The sequence below is a fragment of the Notamacropus eugenii genome, chromosome 1 (genome assembly GCF_028372415.1).
Source record: "Notamacropus eugenii isolate mMacEug1 chromosome 1, mMacEug1.pri_v2, whole genome shotgun sequence".
NCBI lineage: Eukaryota > Metazoa > Chordata > Mammalia > Diprotodontia > Macropodidae > Notamacropus > Notamacropus eugenii.
In genome coordinates this window covers 409,648,863-409,673,289 of record NC_092872.1, presented here as the reverse complement: position 1 = coordinate 409,673,289, position 24,427 = coordinate 409,648,863, and the positions used below count along the sequence as shown (strand labels likewise).

The following is a 24,427-nucleotide window of genomic DNA, read 5'->3' as shown; positions in this document are numbered from 1 at the left end:
CCCCATCCCCAAACGCTTGGGGCACGTTGACTTTTTCGTATGACAACTAGTACATACAGCATTTTGTGCAATGGACTGATCTTTTTACAGCAAGTATACAGTTAATTGGAAGGAATTTGGTTTTTTCATACTCTAGTTAGAATTCCTGATTTGGGCAGGGGGGGTTGGCAAGGGGAAGAGTATCTTTTCTCTCCCTTTTCAGTTTTTCCCTTATTTGTGCACTAGCTTCCTGGCTTCCAGCACTGCTTTTGGATGCAGAATTTCCTCATTCATTTTCCTTTGTTGCTGTTTTCACACTGGAAGGTCAAAGAGATAGCAGCAGTTCTATGTGAATATTAATTCACTAGCTTGTGAACTCACAGAGTGTTGCAACAAGAAAGGTCCTTAGAATACAATATGTTAGAACTTAGAACATTGAATTTGAGAGCCTTGAAGCTTAGAGCTTAGAACATAAAATGTAAAAGCTTGGAGGACCTTAAAAATAACTTAGTGCTACCTCCTTATTTTACAGATGGAAGTCTACAAGCTCTAAAGAGAAGTGGCACAGTGGATAGAATATCAGACTTGGATTCCAGAAAGATCTGAGTTTGAATGCTGTCTCAGACCTTTAGTGGCTATGTCATTATGGGCACATAATTAAACCCTGCCTGTCCTCCCGTGGGATTAAATGAGGGGATTGAATTTATGGCTTGCAAGGTCTCTTCTGGCTCTAAATCAATAATTTTAGAGGAAGGAATTTTGGTCAGGGTCACACAAGTTAATATTAAAGCAAGGCTTCTTGCTCTAAGGCCAGTATTCTTTTCATTAGAATGAGTTCTTTCTAGGGATCTCAAGAAAGAATTCATAGCTGACTTTAACTGAGGAGAATTAGCCTAGAAGGAAGGAAATGTTAAAGGAATAAGCACTTACTAAGGTACCATGGTACCATGTACAAGAAATTGTGCTAAGTACTTTACAAATATCGTCTCATTTGATACTCACAACAATCCTGCAAGGTACTGTTATTATCCCTACTTTAAAGTTGAGGAAACCAAGGCAAAGAGATTTAGTCACACAGCTAATAAGTGTCTGGGACTGATTTCTGAATCCAGTCCCAGTCTTCTGTCCACTGCATCACCTAGCTACCTATAATTTTAACACTCCCTCGCCCACCCTATTTCACATTAGAAGGTAGCAGCAAATTCCAGAAGTCATAGATATTTTTAATATGATAAGAAATGGAAGATTCTCAACAGGGTTATCACCACAAATTGAGGCACTTCTTTCACAAGAGCATCCAAATATTCAGCAGTTTACCAACATGTACTATCAATACTACCCTATCCTATCCCATATCCCAGACTCCCCAACGGAACTATCCTGGAATACCCAGAACTCTACTACCCTTCATAGCAGTTTCTCTTAGGATCATGGGGGGCATCTCCAGTCAGCCTGATCTATATCTGGCCCCTGGACCCAGATGGCTCTGGAGGTGAAAGTGAGGCTGGTGACTTTGCACAGCCCTGCCTCGCTTACCCTGCCTCGCTTAAATCCAATTCACTTGCAAGTCATGACATCATCTTCCTGACTTCATGGCCATCTTAGAGAACAAAGGACAAACCACAACAGTAACAACCTTAGGACCATAGAATGTTGGCTAGTGAAGTTCAAGTATAACTGTTTTACATGTTGAGGCTTTTCTGGGATGTGATATGTACCCTGCCATCAGTTTGAGGTCTCACCAATTATGTTCACTTCTTAGGGGCCCAGTGGCCAGCACCTCAGTTCTACTAACCATTTGATGTTGGATTAGCTTTTACAAAGGAATATTTACTTAAAAAATATAGCAAGAGCAAACATACCAACATTTTTCCCAATACCTAAGGGTCATAAATATCTCTACACACAGCCATACTCACTGATGCACTCAGCCACCTCCCCCCCACACACAAATACATGCATGCATGCATGCATATGCACATATATATACACACACTATCTAAGTTTCTAGGGAAAAGGGGAGGATTAATTTCACAATTTAGCTAGGTCCCCACATAGTATTAGTCTTACCAAATTCAAGATGCCATGTTTCTTGCTCTATCTGAAATCTCTGCTGGGCTAGCATCCATGAATCCTTGCACCTCAAGATATTGCTGAAAGGCCAATATTATACCTGTCTGGGATTTCTGGTCCCTCGGATCTCTATGGCTCATGCTTTTGGGTTAGAGACTTTACTCTTTGCATCTAGAGTGGAAAAGAGAACAAAGGAAAAGTCAAAAGCCCAGGCCCATTTCTTGGGACCACATGGCCTGAAGTACAAGGAGATGGCCTTCAGATCCCTCCTCATTACCTTATGGTATCAGTGAAGGAGATGTTCACCCTCAGACAGAAAAGTGGAAAGAGCTGCTGAGTCAGACCATCTCAAAGATGCTAATCTTTCCAGCAACACAACCAATGGAAAAGGTCACTCCTAACTCAGTGGTTTAGGCTAATGCACAATGTACATGAATCCTGTAGTTCTCCAGTATCCCAGAAGCATGTCCGCACAATGGATGATACCATCTCAGGTAATCTAGGTATACATCAAACCCCATTTTAATAATATGTATTAGTCAATGATCCAGTCAATAATCATTTATAAAGTGCCTATTATGTGCCAGGCTCTGTGCTAATCACTAGGAGTATCAAGAAATCAAAGGTCAGTTCCTGCCTTTAAGGAGCTAATAATCAATATATAAAAACAGAATAGGAAAGGAAGAAGAAAAATAAAGAAGGGGAAGAGGATATTAAGGCTGGGACATGATGAAGTCCAGAGTTGTACACCAAGGTGGGAAATGAAGAGATCACTGACCTGGGCTCCCTCCTTAAATGAAGGTTCTGGGAGGAGAGGTCTCTAACATTCCATCAGAGGAAAGAAGGGACCCTGGGAATTGAGACCCAGCTCTGCTACTAACTCACTGAGTAACCACAGGCAAATCATTTCATGAGCCTCAGTATGCTCCTATGAAAAATAAGATCATTGAACAACATAACCTCTACCATGTCTTTCTGCCCCACCTGGCTATGTTCTTGTTTTCTGTTTTCTGTTCTATGTTCTCTCCCTGCCCTGACATTTTGTACACTTAACTCTGAAGTCCCTTTTAGCTCTGACATTCTGTGACCAGAAGGCTCTCCAGTTTTGTGATTATGCAGTGGAATCTGAGGGATTTGGGGGTTGAGTGTCACCCAAAGGCTGTGTTGTGAAATGTCAGTGTGTCACCTTTAATGGCAACAGATTCATGCACATCACAGCCAAACTGCTTTTGTTAGGTTATGAAGCAGCAAGTAGGGTCCAGGAGAACTTGTTGGGACTGGAAGCTCAATTCTGTGTGGACAGTCTCGGGCAGGTAAAAGTGGGACTTCTAAATCTTAGAGTCTTACGAGGCCCTCCATGAACAGCGGGGGTTCGAGAAGGTCAGACTGAGCTAGCTCGGCTAGCTCGGGTATTTCCGCCTCTCCCCCGGAGATACCTGATGGGTGGAGTCTCCCTGCCCTCGAGGTTGTCCCGGATTGGAGCACACCTAGTTACCTAACAGCATGGTATTGAGATGCAAACTGTGTGGCTGAAGATTAAGTAGGATTAAGGAAGCCAGAAAGCTCTCTCTTAGCACGTGTGGAGCCAAAGAGAAAAGTAGGGCTCCGCTTCTTTTCTTTCCTCTCTCCCCTCCCCCTCTCTCCCCGCTTGTACTTCTACTTCCAATCCCTTAAGCTTAGCCTCCTTAGGAAATCTCCCCCTCTTCCTCCTAAGGAAGACCTTCCCTGCACTTGTAACCGATTCCCTGGAATAAAGCTCAACCCCTGTTCGACTCTGGAACGTCCTTTCTCTCATATGTGCATCCGGTGTGGCCAGCCGAAGACCTGGGACAGGTAGGAAAGACTCGGGTAGCCCAATACAGGCCTCTAGGCTTGGCAAGAACTGGGGGACAGGACAAACACATTTTAAAGGAGAGACAGGACAGAGAGAGAGAAAAGTCACCACCTCTGAAGAGGGTAGGCCAGAACAGGGTTTCAGGGTCAAGAATCCCAGGCGACCAAAAGAGGAAGGCTATGAAAAACCAGTTGAGTCAGCTGAAGAGGTTGCCTGATTGAGAGACCACAAAACAAGGCCAGTAAGGGACACAAGTGTGATTGTCCCTGAAAAGAAGGACATCTTCTCAAAGCCGCTAAACCACTTTTACCAGCAGCCACCATTGCATTAGCAAAAAAGTATGTGTGCTTGGGTAAGAAAGAAGGTAAGAACAGGCAAGAGAACATTTTTTGTACTTTCTCTGTTTGCTTTTCTTGAGTTCTTTCCAGCCTCAAAGAGACCTCCTACTCCACTGGGCTCTGCTGAGAAAGATGCTATGTTTCTTGCTGTGTCTGAAGTATGGCCACCCCACACACCCTCCTGGGATAGAGAACGTATGGAGTGGAGCAAAGTGCACTGGCTCAGAAGTCAAAGGGCTTGGGTTCAGGTGCCTGCTCTGCCAGTGACTTAATATACAAGCTTTGTCAAATCGCTTTGTCTTTCTTGGCCTCATTTTTTCCATCTTTATAGTAAAGGGGTTAGACTGAATGATCTGTAAATCCATCAGTTGGCAAGCATATTAAGAGCGTACTAAGCATATTATAAGTGTACTAAGCATATTAAGAGTGTACTGTGCTAAGTGCTAAGAGCCTACTGTGTACACTATGTAAACTGTGGTAAGTGCTAGAGATCCAGAAAGACAAGAGATAGTCCCTGTCCTCAAGGAGATCCAGGCTAATGAAGGAGACAGCATAAAAACAATTATGTGCAAACAAGATATATACAGGATAAATTTAATATAATTAACAGAGGGAAGCTGCTATTAAGAGGGATAAAAAAGTCTTCTTGTAAAAGGTGAGATTTTAGCTGGGACCTGAAGAAAACCACAGAAGTCAGAAGGTAGAGATGATGAGGGAGGAAATTACAAGCATAGGGGACAAATATCTCTGAAGTCTGGAGATAGAGTGTCTTATGTGAGGAGCTGCAAGGAGGCCAGTGTCACTGAATCACAATTTAGTGGAGGGGGGGCCTAAGATGTGAGAAAAGTGGTCACATAGGAAAGAGTTTTGAAGGGCTTTGAATGCCCAACAGAGGATTTTATATTTGATCTTGGAGGTGCTAGGAAGCCAATGGAGTTTATTGAATGGGGGAGAGGATGGTGGTGACATGGTTAAACCTTTACTTGAAGAAGATAATTTTGACAGCTTAGTAAAGGTTTGCTTGGAGTAGAGAGAGATTTGAGGCAAGGAGAACAACTAGAAACAGGCTATTGAAATATCAAATATGCAAAATCAGTGTGAACTGATGATGCTTCCTTCTATCAGGGAAGTTGTAGTGTCAGAAGAGAGAAGGTAGCTTGGATGAAAGACATGGTAAAGATAAAATCAACAAGACTTGGCAACAGATTGGCTAAGTGGGCTTACAATCAAAGTTGCAAGTCTGGGTGACTGGGAGAATGGTATTGCCTTTGATGGTAATAGGGAATTTAGAAAGAAGGGAGGGGCTGGGGGTAAAGATAATGAGTTCATTTTTTGACATGTTGAGTTTGAGATGTCTTTAGCATATCCACTTTGGAATTTCCAATTGGAAGTTGGAGATGAGATACTGGAGGTCCCTTCTCACTCTGCCATTCTGTGTACTATGTTCTAAGGGCCCCTATAGTTCTCTTTTTTTTATGTTCTGTTTGAGAAATCAACTTCATAAGTAAAATGTAGGGAAGACATGGCTAGTCAACATTTTGTCTGATAAAGATCCTGGGAATTTAGTGGACTCCTAGCTCAGTGTGAATGAGCATTGTAATGTGTGATGTGGCAGCAAAAAGAGTTTAACACAGGGATGGGGAACCTGCAGCCTCAAGGCCACATGTGGCCCTCTAGGTCCTCAAGTACAGTCCTTTGACTGAAGATTCAGTGAAAGGGCTATATTTGGGAACTTAGAGGACTTTAGTCAAAGGATCACACTTGAGGGCCTAGAGGACCATATGTGGCCTCAAGGCCGCAGGTTCCCCACCACTGGCTTAATATTAGTCTGAACAAGTAGCTCACATAGGTTGTGGTTTGCAAAGTGTTCTAAGGAGGTGCTAGTCACATGGTATTATGTATGATCTTGTCAGACCAGAGTTTTAATATTATGATTGGCTCTGGAAATCACAGTTTAGGAAAGAGGTTAATAAATTTAAACATAAACAGAAAGAAGACAACCAGGGTGGCCTCAAACTCATTTTATATGAGGATTATTTGAAAGAAATGGGGACAACGAACTTGGAGAAAAGATTTTATAGTGTTTAGCACAATAGGGACATAGTAAGCATTTAATAAATACTTGTTGACTGACTGACTTATTGGCTTTTTATCATGGAGACCTCCTAGCTCCCTTCAAATATCGATGAACGATCATGGGGTGGGATCAAATCGTGCTCTGATCTGCCTCTGAGGGCAGAATTACGTGCAATGAGTGGAATTTGCAGAGGCAGATTTAGACTTACAGTAAAACAAATTTCCTAACACTAACGCTACTGAAAAGTGGAATAGACTGACTGGGAAGATAGTAGGCTCCTGGCAGGGGCGTGCTGGTAAATGTTTAACAACCAAAACACACTTTTAAATTCAATCATTCAATTTATCATTCAATCATTTAATCCGCATTGTACATTTTCTCCATCACTTTCTTAAGTCTAGTCAATCAACAAAACAATAGATCAAGCTCGGGTTTGGAGTGTTTTTGATTTCCAAATGAGCCTGTTGGTACTTGTTCCAGCACACTCTGAGTCCTTAAGCAAAATATAGACGATGTGCACCTGAGGAATAAGTTGTACAGGGGATTCTCTTTCATATAAGGGTTGTACAAGATGGCTTCTGACGGAGATGCTGTGATTCTAAGGATCCTCCCAGCTCTGACATTCTTTCTTCTAGTCAGGGGTTCTGAACGTCAGATCCATGAACTTGTTTACCTAAATATTTAATAACTATATTTCAAAATAGTTTGGTTTATGTTGTAATCCTATGCATTTCATCGGTTCTATAAAAACATTATTGTGAGAAGGAGTCCATAGACTTTCCCAGACTGTCAAAGGGCTGTCCTGTGACACCAGGAAAAAAAAAACATTAAGAACCCCTGGTCTGTTTCCTTTCAGCATTAACATTCTGTGTTCCATGGTCTAATGGCCTCCGAGCTCTGATATTCTCTGTCCCCTAGCTCTTTCCAGCCCTGATGTTACATATTTGATGTTAGAACATTCCTTTCAGTTCTATTATTTTGGGATTTTATACCCAATTCTGGAAAGCATGGGTTGGGAAGGAAGGGGGTAGGCCCTGAAAAACCTGACACATGGAGTGTGGAAGGCCTGCTTCCTTTCAGAGCTGACTGTTAACTAAGGGTTGAGACTTCTCTCCACCCCACACAGGCCTCTTTTGGGTGAGCTAAGCCTTCCAAGCTCTGTGGTCGCTGAATGAGATATGTCACAGACGGTGAGAAAAGGGTTTTGTCCCTGTGAGACATGATGGTAAAGTGGTGGGTGGGAGACAAGAAATCCACTTTAGGAATGTCCTGATAGAAGGCTTCTCATCCCCTAATCACGAGTTAAAGCTGTCATCTGACTATGAATTTTCCTTGACTTTTCTGTTCCAAAGTAATGGTCAAGGCCTAACTCGTGAGCTTGACAAGAATGTAGAATCACAGAATCGCAGAATTTTAGGAACTTCAGATTTCATCTAATCCAGCCTTCCTATTTTATAGCTAAAGAAACTAACACTCAGAGAAAGGAATGATTTGACCAACATCATGAAGCTATTAAGTGATATTTAAACAGTAAATACTATTTAAATCCAGGTCCTTTGAGTGGAAATTCTATTATCTTTCCTTTAATATGTTTACAGTGTTGATCTTTGACCCTTGAATTTGGATCTTGGTTCTGCCATTCACTTCTCTAAGGCTCAGTTTTCCTATTTGTAAAAATGTGGATAATCATCCTTGCCCTATTTTGCAAGCATGTTGGGAGAAAAGTGCTTTGTAAGTCACAAAATGCTCTAGGGCCTTATGTGCACTCAAAGAATTTTTGGAGCAGGAAGAGACCTTAGAGATCAGAGAGACCAACCCCATCAGGAAGCTGTGGTCAAGAGAAACTTTAGATTTTGATCACTAGATAGACAGTATGACAGGACCTTCAAGAACTAAAAGTGACTTGCCTGAGGCTATGCAGAGAGTCAATGGCAGAGAAGTGGTGAGAACCCAATTCTTTGTCTTCACCCAGTGAGGCTGGTCGTTTGTATGATCTTGGCAAAGATCTTACAAGGTTGGCAAAGCAGGGATTGTTATTCCTGTTTTATGCCTGAGGAAACTGATCCTCAGCTCTGAAGGTACAATGTGTTCCATGTTAGAAGGTTCCTTTTTGGATTCTAGATTCTCCTGCCTCAGGGGGTAGGGGAATCTGATTTGGCAGGAATCATGGTTATAGAATCTACAGAATCATAGATTAGGGCTATGGAACTGGCACCTCCTGAAATCCTCTACTTAATCCAAACTGTTCCTTATTTTACAGATGATGAAACTGAGGTCCACAGAAGTCACCCTATTGGGCCCCAATATCAGACAGCTAGGGAAAAGCAAAGTAAGGGTTTGACCCAGGTCCTATGATACTACATGCAGGCCCATTTCATTACATCATGCTGAAGTTGGAGGATATAGTCTCAGACGGAGAATTCTCTTAACCAGAAAGGCATTCAGAGGTCATCATGATCCTCTTCCATGATATTCCCTTTAGGTGTTATCCAGCCCATACTTGAATTCTTACCTGGAAAATGGTCAGTGTGAGGTAGTGATGGAATCAATAAGTTAAACAAGCAGTTATTTAGCATTTACTATATGCCAGACACTATGCCAAGAACTGGAGATAAGAAGGAAAAAAGAACATCCCCACTTGGGATAACCAAGTGTACAGAGGTTGGAATTCAATAAGCAGTCAAAGCTGCAGAGAGATTTTGAGAATTACCTACAGCTAGGAGATGTAGTAGATAGACTGCTGGATCTTGAGTCAGGAAGACGAATTCAAATACAACCTGAGATACTTATTAGCTGTGTGACCTAGGGCAAGTCACTTAAACCCTTTTGCCTTCAATTTGTCAATCTGTAAAATGGGGATAATAATAGTACCTACCTCTGAGGGTTGTTGCAATGTTAAAATGAGATGATATTTGTAAAGTTCTTTACAAACCTCAAAGTACTATAAAAAATGCTAGCTATAATCACTATTGTTGTTATATTAAGTAATACTGCTTAATTACTATTAAGAGTAGTAGTTAAAGCCATGTGATGGGATCAGTTCTTTCAGTGAAAGAATACTGAGAAAAAAAGAACAGGGAGCCAGGAGAATTCCCATAGTTAAAAGTGTATATGTAGTTGTGGGGGGGGGGAGGGAGGCAGGGAGAAGTGTGGAGTAGTGGATAAAGAGCTGACCTTGAAGCCACAAAGACTTGTATTCAAATCCTGCCACTGATACATACTAGCTTTATGACCCTGAGCAAGTCTCCTAACCTCTATTTGACTCAGTTTCTTCATCTGTAAAATAGGGGTAATAATAGCATCTGCCTCCTAGGGTTGTTGTGAGGACCAAATGAGATAATTATTATAACCAGTGCACAGCGACAGACGTAGTAAGTGCTTTATAAAGGATAGAGATTAGCTGTTCTAGGCATCTCTTTCAAATTATAAAAGGGAGAGAAGGTGTCTAACTGCATTTGTAAAAAGAGTTCCTCACCTGGGAGTTGCAGATACCAATAAAATCAGAGATTCATACCTTATCCCTATCCTAAAAGCAGAGAGAAGGAAAAAATCAAGCCAGAGAAGCCAGAAAGATAGGAAGAAAATCAGAAAGTCAAGAAAGGATACTCTATTTATTTATTTTTCTCATCAAGAAGAGTAACTTCAATTCACGCTTGTACTTGAAGGCTGACAAAAGATCTCCTTCTGTACAAGGTGGTGAAGTAGCCAGGACAGGTCTGAAGATGCCCTTCTTATGGATAAGGAAACTGGGAGTCACAATGTTGAAGTGACTTCCCCAGGGTCAACCAGCTACCAACATCAGGGCTGGGAATTGAATCCAGATGCTGGAATCCTCGATGCAGCACCCATACTGTGATACCTGGCTACTTCTTACAAGGTCAGGTGCAGAAGAGCATCTGAGTATTTGAATGGCTGTCATCTCAGGGAGGGGTTAGGCTAGTTCTCCATATCACTCCCTAATTAAGAAAGCTCCAAAGACTCCTTATTCCTTCTAGGATAAAATACAAACTCCTCTCTTTGGCACTGGCCTTCACAACATGGCCCCAACCCAGCTTTTCAGACTATTTCATACTATTTTCTGAGATAGGTGCTACCCCTCACATGCTTTCTGTGGTATCCAAATTCGCCTCCTTGCTACTTCCCTTATAAGATATTTTGTAGGTTTTATAGGCCTGAAATGCTCTTTGTTCAACTTTGTCTCTTGGAATCCCAAGCCTCATTCAAGTTTCAATGCATGCTATCACCTATATGAGGCCTTTCCCAGTCTTCCCCCCACAAATTATTAGTGCTTTCCCCAAATTAATTTGCATTTTGTTCATATGCATTTTATATTTACTTATGAGTGTACATATTATCTCCTCTCCTCACATCATCATTGACCCAGCTCCTTGAGAACAAGGACAATTTTGCATTGTTGACTTCATAGCCAAAGCACATTTGTTTGTGGAATGAAACAGAATAGAATGGAATTCTTCTTGGTCCCAAATGGTTAAAGGGATGGTTAGAAGGAATAGAAAAGTTGATTGAAGCTTGACGGGGAAGAAACATTTCTTAACTCCAAAGTTGGACAGATGACCTCAGGAGGAAGTGTGTTCCTCTTCCTTAGAGTTCCTTAAGTGGAGATTGGGTGGCCATTTGTCAGGGATGACCCCTTGTTCAGGTATGGGTTGAATTAATTGGTTCTTGAGGGACCTTCTGACATTGAATCCTGTGATTCTAAGAAAGAGGAAAAGGAACGTGATAATCTTATTGTATAGTAAGAAAGTTGGATGTGATCCTAGAGAGGACAACCTGAACTGTCTTATTGCAAGTTTAGGATGTAGTTTTAAAGAGTTTGGCAGTGGAAAGGAGGAGAGCAATGGGAGGGAGGCTCAGAGCAGAAGCCTTCACCTTGTAGACTGTCAGCAGATGCCACCAGGAGAAGTTTAATGAGAATGACTCAAATATCAAGAAACTGCTTACTTTGCGGTAGATAATGCCGTGTCAGCACCCAAGCACAGCACATGCTTCGTGCAGATGTTTATAGAAGTCTTTGATATGACCTGCAGATTCAGCTAAGCATCGCACGTGGCCATAGGAATGATTCCAGGGCTACCTTCGCTAGGAGGATGCCAAACTAGGGACTCAACCTTGAAGAAATTTTGAGGACTCATTGTAAACAGAGTTCAATGCTAGGGGAGACTCAATGTCAATCAATCAATCAGCATTTCTTTAGCACTTACTTTGTACCAGCCCTGGGGATACAAAGAAAGGCAAAAACAGTTTCTAAATTCAAGTAGTCCACATTCAAATAGGGGAAATAAAATGTGAATAACTAGGTAGATACAAGATAAATATAGAATAGATGGATGATAATCTGAGAGGAGAAGGCAGTAGTAGCTGGGGAGAAAGGGGAAACCAGGGAATTGGACTGAATTTTAAGGAAGTCAGGGAAACTGAAAGACAGAAGGGAGGTGGCAGAGAATTCTAGACGTGGGGGATAACTAGTGCAAACACAGAAAGGTGTAACATTGTGAGAAACAGCAGGCAGGTGATTGTAACTGAATCACAAAGTGGGTGGAGGGGGACTTATGCATAAGAAAATGAGAAAGAGGAAGGGGATAGGTTCTGAAGAGCTTTATATGCCAGACAAAGAACTTTATACCTGACTTGGGAGGCATTAAAAAACCACCATTTGCCATAAGGGGAAATGACATAATTAGACCTACACCTTAGAAAAATTACTTTGACCACTAAGTGGAGGATGGATTGCAGTGTGGAGAGATGGGAGAGACATCAGGCTGGGGGACCAATTAAAAGGCTATTGCAATAGTTGAGGTGAGAAGTATCGAGGCCCTGAAATAGGGTGATACCTCTGTGGTTGGAGAGAAGGGGACAAATATGTTAGGAAAGCTGGAAACTACAACATTTGACAACCAAACATTTTTCTTGTTCTTCGGGAGTTCGCCGTCTAGTTGGGAGGCTAAAGCATGGACACAATTGATAATGATCAGTGATCACTGAGGATAACAAATCTCATTTCTTTAGTGCTTCAAGGGTTCCAAATTTCTTTCCTCACAATTTCTCTGTGAGGTATTATTTTCTCCATTTTACAGATGAGAAAACAGGAACTCAGAAAGGTGAGTAAGTTATCTGTGTTCACACAGTAGGTACCAGAGCTGGAATATGATCTTCAATAGCTGGTGCTGTGGATAGAGCACCACTACTGGAGTCAGGCAGACCTATGTTCCTGAGTTCAAATCTGGCCTCAGAAACTTACTGTGTGACCCTGGGCAGGTCACTTAACCCCATTTGTTTTAGTTTTCTCACCTGTAAAATGAGCTGGAGAAGGAAATGGCAAACCACTCTTTGCCAAGAAAACCCAAAATGAGATCACAAAGATTCAGACATGACTGAACAACAACTCCTCAATTTAAGTCCCCTGCTCTTTCCGAAAAAAATAGGTATAAGGTATTGTGGGAAAAAAGAGAGAGAAATTCTAGATATGTGGAAAGATGTTTTTCAGGGGAGGCTTCACAGAGAGGAGAGGCACATTTAATTTACGTATTAAAGAATGGGTAAGATTTTAATAAGTGGAGATTTTAAGGAGAAGAAGAAGACATTCCAAACAGAAGGCACTGTGTGGGCAAATATATGGTGTCAGGATAGGAGCAGGGGAGAGAAATTCAGAGGACTGCTAGTAGTCTAGTTCGTCAAGATTGTCAAATATGGGAAGGGCAATGGGACGAAATGGTGGTATAAACGTAGGCTATAGCCTAATTGCACATGTGCTCCAACTCCATGATCAGCAGTTTGGATTTTATCATGTGGGTCAGAGGTAATGAAGATATTTTGAGCTGATGAGGAATGTCTTCAGAAATGCCATTCCCAGGTTTGTCCAAACTCTTTTTAAACCTCTCCCCTGGAGGTACCATTTTATGGGAGCAACATATTCCATAACTTCAATAGGACTTCCTTTTATTTTCCCCCAAAACCATGTCTCAAGTTTCCAGTAGAGTCTCTTCTTTTGGTATCTGAAATTTGATGAACAAAGCCAAGTTTATTCTTTTTATGCCCCTTGTAATCTTATAGACCATGTTAATAGGATCGTGGCCTCTAGAATGAGGGAGATGATGATCTCCTTGTTTACCTTGGTCAAACTACACCTGGATTATTTTGCTCAGTTCTGGGAGCCACATTTTCAGATGGATACTATTCAGTCAGAAACCATCTAGAAAAGGGTGATAAAGTTGGTGAAAGATCTTAAGATCATGCCAAATGTTACTCAACTGAAGAGAAACCACAATCCAGAGAAGGAAGACTCAGGAGGGACATAATAGTTGCCTTCAAGTAGCTGAAGGTCAATTATACAAATAAGACTTGTTCTGGTTGATCCCAGAAGGCAGAACTAAGGGTAATGGATAGAAGTTATGTTGGAACCTAAATTTTAGTGTCCATGTAAAGACACATTTCCTATCAATCAGAGCAATCCAAAATAGAATGGGCTACCTCTGGAGGAGATAACTTCCCCATCCTGGAGGTATTCAAATGGAGACTGGATAACTGCTTGTCAGTAACACTGTTGAAGGAATTCGTGGTCAGGTATAGCTTGGACTAAATGCCTTTTGAGGTCCCTTCCAACTCTGATTTTCTATAATTCCATGATTCCATTCTACTATAGGCTTACTCTTTTTAGTCTAAAGCAAACTCATTCTTTTGGTCTCTTCTCTTTTCTTCTGTGGAACATTCTAGTTTTCTGGAGAGACAGTGGCCAAAATCTTATGTCTGTACTTCAGGGGTCCACGATTTCATTGATGTGAGCACTTCCCCCACTGTCATTTTCTGTCTTGGTAACCCAAAGGCCTAGCATAGTACCTGGCACATAGCTAACACTTAATAAATTCTCATTGGTTGGTTGGTTGATTGATACTGATCTCAGCCCATCCACACCTTAGTAGATGGACTTCATCAGTTACTATAGCTAAATAACAAAAAAAGGAAATTCCTTGTAGGAGTTCCACTGATGACAGAGTGTCTTCCTGCTTTACTAGTCAGGCCCTTGAGTAATTGTCACACAGTCCGTGCCCAGGGCCATATTCAAAGTCTTTTCCTCTTGGTCCAAGTTGTCAGATCTTATTTTTTCTCTCTCTGCTGTCTTAGTTTTTGAGGTTCTAGGGTCACCACCATTCCATTATGAATTCTTAGGCAAGACATTAGTAGAAGTTTGAAACAGAGAATCTTGAAGCTAACAAAGAATCTTGATGGGAGTCTATGAGGAGAGAAGAGTCTCTCTTTGGCCAAGAGTCAGCCAGTCAACATGCATTTGTTGAGTACCTACTGTGTGCCAGGTACAGGGGATACAAATAAAGACAAAAGCCAGTCTCTGCCCTTAAGGAGCTCATAATCTAATAGCACCCAGAATGTTTCATGTTTCTTTGGCTAAGCATACTGTAAACATTAAAGCGCTCTCTGAATGGAAGTTATTATTACTGACATTCTTACTGGAGCTGGCATCCTCAGGAATGGTCTACAGAGAATCTTTGCTAGACTCTGGCAAAGTGCCTAGATTTACTCATCCTCAGAGAAAAATTGAGATTACTTTCCTCTAAATGCATTTACACTAATTTTTTTTTACCTTATTGCCAACTATCGGAAATCTGTCAACCACGAGTCATCAGTTTAATATAATCCAACTTACATTTATTAAAAACCTACAGATAGCAAAACCCTATGTTCAATTCTGGGGAGATTCAAAGTGTGCTTATGACATGGTCCCTGGGCCCTCACACCAACAAAAGAAGCAAGACAGCTCTGTGGAGATAAATGGACAACTCTGTTTGTCTCCATCAGGGGCAATTACTTTGCCAAGGTCCCATAGCTAGTAAATATCGAAGCTGGGACCCAACATTCAGATTGCCTGAATGCAAGTCCAGTTCACTCCCCACTAATAATAAAAGCTAATATTTATATAGCTCTTGCTATGTGCCAGGCACAGTGCTTTACAATTATTATTTTATTTGATCCTCACAGCAACCCTGCAAGGTGGGTACTATTCTTATCCCCATTTGACAGATGAAGAAACTGAAGCAAACAAAGGTTAAGTGACTTGTCCAGGGTCACAGAGCTAACAAAGTATCTGAGGCCAGATTTGAACTCAAGTCTTCTTGCCTCCAGACCCAACACTCTATCCACTGTGCCACCTAGTTGCTTCAGTATACTCCATAGCATCCAGGAACTTCCAGCAGAATAAAGGGATATTATATATGCAAAAATCACCATGACATAAAATAATTCATGATACATTTGTAGTACTTGGGGCATCCCATCATGTACAAGGTCCTTGGTTCAAGATCACACACTCAGTGTCATAGCTCACAGGTCCTCACAGATATGGTTACTTTTATCAGCCATCCAGAAGGCAAGTTAGTTCAAAACAAACGACATTTTAATCAAACAGCCTGGCAAATAAAATGACAAGAAAAAAAAAAAAAGATCTAAAAAAGATCTGTGGGTGCCCACACTAGAAACTTCTTTGGCCAGAGTACATATGTCAGGAACCATCATGGTCAAAGCTGGTCAGAAACCTGTATAGCCAAGAACACAGTCATGGAAGACACATAAGAGACACAAATGGCCAGGGCAACTCACTCTTCCAATGCTTCCAAGCTGCTGATATCCTCCAATGATGTAATGCTTTTCTTTCTTCTTCTCAGTTGCGCACTAACTCTCCACTCTGTTGGATGGCACATCTCTGCCCACTATTGAGTTCTCTCTGCTGGATGTCTCCACTGCTGTGCTTCAGCCTTTTGGGAATATCCATATCTCCATGTTAAGGTGCAGTGTCTAGAAAGTCTCTTCTTGACAAGGAAAGATTTGTGTTCTTTTATTGCAAAGGCAAAGCTAGGAGCCACCCCATCTAGAAAAAGAGCTTTAAAAAAAAGGCCAGCAGAATGCACTATATCATACACATCTAATAGTAAGAAATTCCCAGACTTTGGCACTATATTTTGGCCAACACAAAATCTTGCTGATCTTTCTACACATCTAAAACAGGTTCAAGAAAATGCTATGTGAAATTTGAGGAAGGAAAAGTAGTTAATATGTTATTTAGATCAGGGAAAATTTCTTTAACTATTTGAATTGGACCTTCAAGGATTGGTGGGATTTCAGTAGATGGGAGGTAAAAATGTGTGAGAGAGAACTTCCAGGCAGAGAAAACAGCTTGAACCAAGACACATGGGGTGGGAAAGTTCAGGAAATACACTAGTAATGGCCAGTCTCTCAATTTTGCTGGAGTATAGAACACATGAAAGGAAATAGTACGAGATTAGTCTTCCCTTATTGTGAAAAGCCTTGAATGCCAAGCTAGGGAATTTGAACTTTATTCATAAATTATAGGATTTAGACTGGGAAGGACACTAGAAGTCACTTAATTCAACTCTCTCACTTTACATAGGAGAAAAGTAAGGCCAGAAAGTTTAGCCAATTTGCATCCCGTCCATGAGGATTTAACTCTTTCAAGAAATTGCTGCCCTGGGGCCTCTGATTGGTTGTTGTCTGAATTGTTATTACTTCTAGGTCCCACCCTAGTCATGCTTCCCTTCACTCTCAGACCATCTTCTTGCTCAACAGCTATCTTGCTGCTTCCCCTGTATCTTTCACCCGCTTCCTCTTTTTTCCATTCTTGAAATTTAATCAAATTAGCTCTGTCACTATTCCAGGAAAAAGTTATATTAGTCTACTTTTTATGGCTCCACTCACTACCCTTATAACTTTCCAAAACAAAATACTCCTCTCCATCTTCACTCCTCCACCGGTGTTGTCTCCCCTACCTCCCCATATTAGAAAGTAAGCTTCTTGAAGTCAGGGACTGTATTCCCTTTTTAAGCACCTTGGAGCTTAACATAGTGAATGGCATTCCCTAAGTGCTCAATAAATGTTTTTCCCTTCATTCAGAGGCCACGTAGATAGTAAAAAGCAACCCTGAATATGGAAACCCAAATCCTATGACTCTAAAAACAATGTGCTTTCCACTATGCCACCTTCCTTCTCGATATTCACTCACTCATTCATTCAACAAATATTTATTATGCACCTGCTGAGTACCTGGTACTTCATTCAGGGCTGGTGAAAATACAAAATTTAGATTAAAAAGAATACCTGTTCTCATGGGATTTATAGTCTTGTAGGGAATGAGCCATAATAAGAAAAATAAATAGTGAGTTCATTCGAAAGGTGTCAACTACTCTGTGAGGTCCTAGGCACTGAAGCACAGGCCTTTAATATTTAGAGTTGGAAAGGCACCTTTCTAAGCTCTAATGATCTTTTCCATTATTCCACAATGCAACAGCACAATGCTATAATCTGAACTTTACTTGAGCAGATGATTTGAACATGGTACAAAGACGAGATTGGAGGGAGAAAGATGGCAGATTCAAGTGGTGCTCATGGAAGTAGGAAGCGGGGGGCGCTATACCTCTTATCATTCTTTTATTGCCCTGAAGAATTGAGTGTCCTTGACAAACCTCAAGTGTGGCCACTATCCTAAACAGCATTTCTAAAGATACAAAATCATCCTGGTCCTACCCTTGCTCTCTGGAGAATCTTGGGGTTTCTGCTTCTTTTTTCAGAGAGCTGGCTGTTTATCCCTATCCTTTGTTTGTTGTTTTTAAGTCACTTCCCCATCCATGACAAAACTACCGAGCTCAGTTCCCTTAGTGACTCACTTTTTGTTTATAACCTGTAGTGAAGCATTTTGTTAAAGACTTTTTGGAAAGCTTAGATAGCTTGTATTAATCAGTTCCCATTTATCCACCTGCATATTTATTCTGCCAGAAATTCTAAGATAATTTAGTAGTGATTTCTCTTAGAGAAAACACGTCATCTTTCCCCTAGTAGTTTATACTTGTTCACGGATCCTTCCCTTGTTATAGATTCCAAAAGTTTTGTAAGTATAATGAGACTCCATATACTTATCTCTGTCATGTAATAATGTTTAGATAGCATAAGTAACAAAGTTGTGATGGGAGTCCCAAAATATCTGGACGGGCTAGAATGATGGGCTAAATTAAATAAGATGAGATTTCACAGAAATCAACAAAGTCTTACACTTGTCCAGTATGATTTTCCCAAATATAGGATAGATTGGACATATCTAGTGTAATTTCTGTGAAAAAGCTTTGGTGGACTTCAATTCAAGTATGTCAAGAATGGGATCTAACAAACAAAAAGTGAATTTGATCATAACTTGCATTAAAAGGATAGAATCACGGTGTCCCAAACATATGAGATCGGGAATGTAGAGGGCTAATAATAAATGCAAACTATTATTAAAATCAAGGAAAGTGGCAGCTTTGCTGACCCCTATCCTTATTCAACCACATCTGGAGTTGTATGGTCATTCCGGGTGCCATATTTTATGAAGAACACTGACAAATTAGAGTATGTCCAGAGGAGGGAAACTAGGCCAGGGAGAGGTACCTTTTGCCAGACACCAATAAAATGAAAGTTTAATAGGAACTGAGTATACAAAACAAAAATGAAACAAGTCCTGTTCTCAACAAGTTAATGTACTTTAGATGAACTAGGTATGCTTAATCTGGAGAAGAGAAGGAATAGTGAAAGAGCACATCATCATCATCATTGTCATCATCATAACTGCCGTTATAGTCCCTTATGATTCCCAAGACCTTTCTCATTCATTATCTCTTTTGATCGTCACGACATGTCAGCTTTGTGAGAGGGAAGGAAACAGCACAGAAATGGTTACCTCATTTTAAAGAGGTGCAAATGGAAAAGGGAAAGTGACTTTCCAACGACCACTTTGTCATTAAATAAAATTATAGGATCACAGTTTTAAAGCTGGAAGAAACCCCAGATGCCCTCTTACCCAATTCCCCATTTTAAAGATGAGGAAGCTGAGGTCAAGGGAGGTGGAGTACCTTGCTTCCAAGGTCACACAGGGAGCAAGTATCAGGATTCCAAGTCAGTGCCTCCATCTCTAAATCTCTAGCTCTTTGTAATTTCTACACACTGCCTGTGATCATTGCTGTCATCACATAGCTGGAGGATTGTAGTGGGAGCTAGAGAAAACACACTTACCTTGAACTGCAGGAGAGGAAGGAAACTTTTGTTTTAGGCAAGAGCTACCTTGCACTTTATAAAGTTGCCTGTGAAGTTAGGGGGTCCCCCCAGACTAGAGGATCTACTGGATTCTTTCCTATTCTGGGATTATAGGCTTTGGAACTGAATGGGAGCATGGAGATCATTCACTTGAAGGTTCTCATTTTATAAAGGAGGAAGCCAAGGTTCAAAGTTGTAAAGGAAGATTGGGCCATGGTTACTCAGATAGTGAGGAGCAGAATGAAGGCTCAAACCCAGGTCTTCTGACTTGAAATCCAGTGTTCTTTCTGCTGTACCAAACTGATTCTCTAGATATAGATAACAGTGCCCCAGCCCTTTTCCCATGGATTACACCAGACATGTCTTACCTATCCTGTACTTGGGTTCAAAACCATTAACTAAACAAGTAGAAGACTTTACATATATTCCTATTAAATCTCATCCTATTTCATATAACCCATTATTCTAGGCTGTCCAGATCTTTTGGGACCCCAATCCTAACTTTGTCATGTATGCTATTAATAGTAATAGCCTCCTCACCCTGAAATCCTAAAATACTTGGAGAATCCCTGGCTATTTATCAAGTGATTGCTTTAAAAAAATCTCACCTGGCTGTTTTTGAAGGGAAGTGGCTTTTGGATACATAAACGTTCACTGAAGAAAGCTCCCCAAAGCAATGCTCGTATTGGAGGCATATACATTGAACTGGATGCCTGTCGTACACTATTCTACTCAGGCCTCACTACTGCAGAGGACTGGGGGAGAGGTGGGTGAGGTATCTGAGATTTCCATACACACACAGACACACACGCACACACGCACACACACAGACACACACACGAGCCAGGATCTCCACTCGAGACTCTGAGACTCAAAATTTGAAGAGTAATGGGGAAAAAAGCAAACAAACCCCACCTCCAGGAAAAAAAAGGAAAAAAGGGAAATGAACCACTTAAGAGGGTATAAGCTCCTAAGGGCAAGAACTGTCCCATTTTGTCTTTGTATCTCTGGCACTTAACACTGTGTTTGCCACAGAGCAGGCAATATGCTTGTAGATAATGGTAGAGTAGAAAAAAGTACTGATTTATTATGCTAGGACTAAAGATCGAATCCTGGTTCTGTTACTTTAATAATTAAATTCAATACTTTAGGAAATATTTTTCAAGTACATAACCATGTACAAAGTAGTGGCACTGCTCATACAAAGATGAAAAAAGAACCCTCAAGGAACTTACATTTCACTAGGGCTTATGGAAGGTAAACAGAGTTCTTGGGCAAGTTTCTTCTCTTCTCTGGATCTCATTATTTTCATCTATAAAATAAATCTCTAAGCTCCTGTTGAACATTAATCCTAAATTTCTATGGGAATTAGCGTTACTAAGTCCAAACCAAGATCTTTGGCCAGGAAGAAGTATGGCATTATGAAAAGAAAACTGAATTTGGAGGCAACCCAGGTTTGAGTTTTATCTCTGCTAGGTAGCTGGGTGGTGCAGGGGATAGAGTGCTGAATCTGGAGTCATGAAGACCGGAATTCAAATCCAGTCTCAGGCACCTACCAACTGTGTGACCCTGGATAGGTCACTTTACTTCTGTCTTCCTTTGTTTCCTTGATTGTACAAAGAAGACATTATTGTTAACACCTTTTTCCCGCGGTTGCTATAAGGTTCAAAAGAGATATCTATAAAGTGTCTGACACCTAGTAGGAGCTTCATAAATGTTTCTTCCCCTCCCTTTTCTACTCATATGACTTGGGTAGATGAGGTCCTCTGTCTGGACGTCAATTTCTTCACCTATGAAATGAGGCGTATGAACTAGATGACCTCTATAGTTCTCTATTGCTGTCCCCCCTGCCCTCCTACTTGGCAGGAGTTACTCCGCTCAGTTTTGGAACTTGACCCAGAGTGGAGCTGCCTAGATTGGAAGGTGAGTGAGGCAATTCTCACATCAGCCTTCTATTTCTAGCAGATCCCAGATTTCCAAACAATGCTGTATCCCATCCAACTATCCACTAGAACACCAGAGCTTATTCAGGCTAGGCATTTTGCTATCTCTTCTGCCATTTCATGTATAACCTCCTTTGTACTGCCTTTCACTATTTTACACAATAATCGATTCAATATTGACTGACAGTGCTTTTGGAAAGGACATTGCAATATTCTTCCCTATGGCTTCACTCACAATTTCTTAACTGCCTAGACAAAAGCTCCTTTTCCTCATCCTGCCTACCTAATTTGTGTTTATCAGTCCTGTCTAGTAGGATGTAAGTTTCTCAAGGGCAGTTAAGACTTTTTGGATCAACAGTACCTAGCACAGTGTCTGACACATAGTAGCTACTTAATAAATGCTTTCTGATTGACTTCCAGTTATAGATCCTATGATTAAGCACATGTAGCATGAGAAGGGGAACACAAAGGTAGGTGGATCCAAACAGCAGTCTCTTTGCTGCCAGACTAGATGTTCTGGGAGTCTGCAGAATAGTAGCAAAGAAAAGGATAATGTGTGCAAGGACCCTCCTACCTTCCAATCCTTACTGACCAGATCAGCCTTATCCAGCACTGATATCCCCCATGCTTTGACAATGCCATTTCTTCTTTAACACTGAGGAGGATGAAAAGCAGACTTTGGCCAGGAAGTTCTTGGGAAATTGCTCAAAAGTCAGAGGAAAAGAGTCTAACTTTGGGGAATGATCCTCAAAAGGCAAGAACAATATTTCCTGAAAATAGATTGCCTGTTTCTACCCTACCCCCAGTTTCAATTAAAAGCAGAAACCTGTTGTTTGAAAAGAAGGTATGCGTGCTTTCAGAATGCCAGCCAGGAGGAAGGGCGTCAGCAAAGTTGGAACCAGTCTTAGAGGGGCCGAAGCTCAAAAGTGCATGCAACTATACAGGAAAATGACTAACGTTGATGGCAAAAAGGCTAGGGAAACTGAAATGATCTGAGTTTGAACTATTAGAAGTGCTTACACATAGATCTAATTAACTGGTCTGAAAACAAGGTATACTTTTTCCCTGGTATTAATTTACATAAAATCTGAGTGGATTTTATAATTACTGTTACTTTACAGCATACTACACACATGCATATACAATATACATATTTGCAAATATATATTTCTTTCAAAGAGAGCTTATTTTAGGGGAGTGACCTCTATTTGAGAATGGCCCACTTTCTGAACAACATGGTATTCTGTTGAGATAGATAGTAAATCAGTCTTGGACCATAAAGAATAACAGTGAGCTGGGTAGAAAGATGAAGAATTGGGTAGAAGATATGGCTAGATTATACTTGGAAGACTGTTCAGTGCTTTCAGATGACCCAAGCTGTTCCCTGTGTCCAAAGCTCATCTTTTTAAATATTAGAATTTTGAGGATGCCATGTGACCAAGAATCGTGGAGTAACATGGTCTCAGAAGAATCACAATTTTAGGTTGAGCCAAACATTGAAACTAGGGCTGGGATAGAAACAGGCACTCTTTTTACAGGAATTTGAAGCATATTACCATCTTCGTCTAGTACATGAGAAAACAGCATATGAACATCATGAAGCACATGTGTGAATGTGAATGAAAAGGGGGTGGGCCAATGTGGTAAGAAATGCAACAGATTGCACTTGGGGGATTTTAAAAAATTAAATCCAGCATGTAATTCTATACAGAGAAATGGATCACTGTTGCAACAAAGATTACATCATTCCAGGGTTTTCTTGTTTCTCATTTGTACACCAAGGAAGGATAAGAACTAGTTGAATGAATATATAGAGAAACGAGTCAGATTTAGAAGACTATGAGTCCTTTCTCAATTGATACATAGTCAAAGGATATGAATAGGCAGTTTTCAGACAAAGTAGTCAAAGCTGTCTATAATCATATAAAAATGCTCTAAATCACTATTGATTAGAGAAATGAAAACTAAAACAGCTCTGAGGTACCACCTCATACCTGTCAGTTTGGCTAAAATGACAGAAAAGGAATGACAAATGTTGGAGGGAATGCGGGAAAATTGGGACCCTAATGCACCATTGGTGGAGTTGTGAACTGATCCAACCATTCTAGAGAACAATTTGGAACTGTGCCCTAAGGGCTATAAAACTGTATATACCCTTTGACCCAGCAATACCACTACTCAATCTGTATCCCAAGGAGATCAAAGAAAATGGAAAAGGTTTTATATAGAGAGAAATATTTAGAGAGGTTCTTTTTGTGGTGGCAAAGAATTGGAAATCCAGGAGATGCTTGTCAATTAGAGAATGGCTAAACAAGCTGTGGTATATGATCATAATGGAATATTATCATACTATAAAAGATGATGAGCAGGATTCTTTCAGAAAAACTTAAGAAGACTTATATGAACAAATACAAAGTGAAGTGAGTAGACCCAGAAGATCATTGCACATAGTAACAGCAATATTGTACAGCGATCAGTTGTGAATATCTTATCTATTCTTAGCAAAACAGTGATCTAATAGAATTCTAAAGGACTTATGATGAAAAGCGTTATCCATCTCCAGAGAAACAATAACTGGAATCAATGCAGATTGAAGTATATTTTTAAGCTTTCTTTATTTTTCTTTTTTGGATCTGTGTTCTCTTTTGCAACATGGCTAATATGGAAATAGGTTTTGTATGACTGCACATGTACAGTCTATATCCAAGTGCTTCTCAAGCATGGGGAAGATAGGAGGGAATTTCGAACTCAAAGATTATTTTAAAATGAACATTAAAGTTGTTTTCATGTGTAATTATAAAAAATAAAATAAAAACATTTAAAAAAATAATCGAATGGAAAAGTTAATAGGTCCATTTTAGATTTTTTATCATCTTTAGAGAGGCATACAGTAAAAAGAGCCTTGGAATAGGTTTCAAGCTTAGCTCTGCCACTGACTAGCTATGTGACTCTGGTCAGGTCCCATAGCCTATTTGAGCTTCAGTTTCCCCAAATAAAAAATGAGGGGATTGAATTAGATGACAATTAATGTCCTTTGCATTACATCTATTTTCTAATATCTTATTTTCTAAGGGACTCTAAG

General features: G+C 40.5%; 1 protein-coding gene across 3 annotated transcripts in view; it reads left to right on the top strand.

The window, feature by feature from the left end:
- ADRB2 (adrenoceptor beta 2) overlaps positions 1-24,427 on the top strand; it is a 127,475-nt gene that overhangs the window by 52,659 nt on the left and 50,389 nt on the right. The window lies entirely within an intron of this gene.